Source organism: Helianthus annuus, chromosome 9 (assembly GCF_002127325.2).
Source record: "Helianthus annuus cultivar XRQ/B chromosome 9, HanXRQr2.0-SUNRISE, whole genome shotgun sequence".
NCBI lineage: Eukaryota > Viridiplantae > Streptophyta > Magnoliopsida > Asterales > Asteraceae > Helianthus > Helianthus annuus.
This window is the reverse complement of record NC_035441.2, coordinates 123,674,807-123,677,596: the sequence shown is the minus strand read 5'-3', so window position 1 is coordinate 123,677,596 and position 2,790 is coordinate 123,674,807. Positions and strand designations below refer to the sequence as shown.

The 2,790-nt window shown below is 37.7% G+C and overlaps 1 long non-coding RNA gene across 1 annotated transcript; it reads right to left on the bottom strand.

The window, feature by feature from the left end:
- Nucleotides 1-319: 319 nt before the first annotated feature.
- Nucleotides 320-1,369, bottom strand: LOC118482084. Its single transcript, XR_004867101.1, has 2 exons — nucleotides 1,301-1,369; nucleotides 320-523 (listed from the first exon to the last, which is right to left on the bottom strand). It is a non-coding gene; the product is annotated as an uncharacterized LOC118482084 (long non-coding RNA).
- Nucleotides 1,370-2,790: the final 1,421 nt, after the last annotated feature.

Sequence of the window (2,790 nt, the reverse complement as noted above, 5' to 3'; positions counted from 1 at the left end):
CGCATCTAACCCCTTACAGATATCATCTGTGGTATATTCACCTGTAAGAATGAATATTGGGATCTGGATACGGGAGTATCCTGAACAGATTGAAGTTTGTATGAAAATTTAAGAGGATCAACATATCGACAATTTACGTGAATTGTTTAAATCTTAGTATGATATCGAGCTTAACGGTGCTAGTAACTGGTCATTAGCTGATATGATTCCCTAACACGCTCACCAAAAATATCTTTGTAAATAGTTTACTTTCATTACATTCTGTTGTAACACTTGTTGTGTATTCTTATTATTTCATCGTGGAAATACACATATTTTATACAACAAAACATATTTTTGGTTTTTACAAAGTTAAGTTAATAAGTAACATAACGTACTAACTTGTTTAAAAACATGACATTTAACAAAGTTTCAACAACAACATCTACGTCTAGCTTGAGTAGATAATCGCGGAAGCATTCAAAATATGTGTTCGGTTCTTGAATCCCATTGCTTGATCAACATCCATGACCACGAGCTGTACCTAAGGTCAAAACCATCCAAAATATTAGTTTTGACCACATTAGAATGTATGAAATCAAGTTCCAACATGAAAATATAAAAAAAATAATAATTTTTCTGCTTTGATTCTGCCGTGTGTCGCGACGGAATTCCTCGAACCTTTCGCATGTCGCGACGGCTCCCACGTATCGCGCGGGTTTAAAAGGATTCTTCCGCGTGGCACGGGGGAACCCTTTTTCTAGCAGATGCAGGTTTAAAACCTGCATTTTTACCCAGCTCCGGAAATTTACTATTTTCCAGCTTTAAAAGGTCATAACTTATTACTCGGTAGTCCGTTTTTACCGATTCTTTTTCCTATGAGTCCGTAGTAAAATCACGGATCTAACCATGTAAATTTCACATCACAGAAACCGAGATGCCAACGACTTGTCCCTGATTTCCTTATTTCGTTTATCCAACCCATTAACAAAGGTTGCATTATACCACCCCCAAAGCTTAGGGCTATTACCATGCTTCTACAATTATCGAGTATGAGCATTTGCTTCCCTCCCGAGGGTCGCTTGTGCTATAGTCATCATGCTTATTTTCACGACTTTAACTATGCTTTCCGGAATCATTCAACAAGTGAATGTTCCGAACTATCATCCCCCTATAAGGGCTCATGCTTTTGACCCGTTTTACTTGTCTAATTCACTTTGTCACTTCTGTGACATAGTGAGTTTTTCCTTGTTTACAAATTTCGATGTAACAACATGAAGCTTACCATAAATGAAATTTAGCGAGACTATAGATTACGTACCTTCAAAGCGCACCCTTTAAGCGTGTATCACCCCCGACTTGTCCACTTGACGACCCGGATTCTTTACCTAAAGAGTTCCATTCGCAAGCAAATTTAGAACTCTTTCATACTCATTAACGGACAATATATTACTGAAATCAAATCTGCGTTTTGTCCGATTATTAACACTTTGATCTTCACTTAGGCGTTTCTACAAACACCTAGTGATCAGATTTCTACATTATCATTACTAGGTTCTTGACATGTTATTTACATCTAAATTCACTTCAACTTAAGCAATTTACACTCTTTTATCATTCAAATTACTGAATTTCATCATACAAAGTCAGTTTTCCACTAGAATAGAAATCATAATCCTAGTGTTTGTCTAGTCTCTACAATTTCATAAATCACCTACAATGGTGACTATAAATTCTTCAAGTATCATGCAATGATTTTCACAAGAAATCATCTAGGGTTTAACCCTAGACATCATATTACTTCAGATTCATTCATGTATCACATATTTAGGCTCAATTTCAGTTTCTCCCATTTAACCTAGAATTCAAGATGAAACAAAATACCAAAATTTTACATACCACTTGATCTCTACGACGAGGTGATCACTAATTTATGTTCAAGACTTGATTTAGAGTAGATTTGAGGCTTCAATTCAGGGATTTTATGTGAAAACTAGGGTTTGAAGAAACCTCTGGTCGCCCCTGCCTTCTGTTCGATCCAAGCACACACCAGTGTGTGTTTGGGTGTAATTATTCACTATTTTAGTAATTAGGTTTCAAGTTTGGCAAGATTGGTCCCTAAACCTTATTTGATTTATAATCTAAGTGATTTAACTTTGTTATATGCCACCTCAAGTCTTGTATTTAACTAGGTTATAAATACCTAGTTAATTGATTATATAATTTATAATTCTAATACAAGGTTTTATATTTTCGGGTTGTTACAAGTCCACCCCCTTTAAAGAGGGTTTCGTCCCCGAAACCGAGTTACGTACCAAATAATGTGGGGTAGAGCCGTTGCATCACCTCCTCGGATTCCCATGTGGTATCCGAGCCCTTTCTATGTTGCCACTTGACTTTTACTCGGTTGATCTCCTTGTTTCTTAAGGTTTTTACCTTACGATCCAAAATCGCAATGGGCTTTACCACGTAGTTTAGTTTGTCATCCACCTCAATGTCGTCGTAGTGGATATAAGTTGTCTCATCCGCTAGACATTTCCGAAGATGTGACACATGAAATGTGCTATGTATTCCGCTTAGCTCCTCCGGCAGTTCAAGGCGGTAAGCTACCTTTCCTACCCGTTCAACAATCGTAAACGGCCCGATGAATCTTGGGCTCAACTTTCCTCTCTTTCTGAACCGAATAACCCCCTTCCATGGGGATACTTTAAGCATGACTTTGTCTCCAACCCGGAACTCAATCGGTCTCCTCCTCTTATCCGCATACGATTTTTGTCTATCTTGTGCCGCTTTCAAGTGTGCCCGAACCAC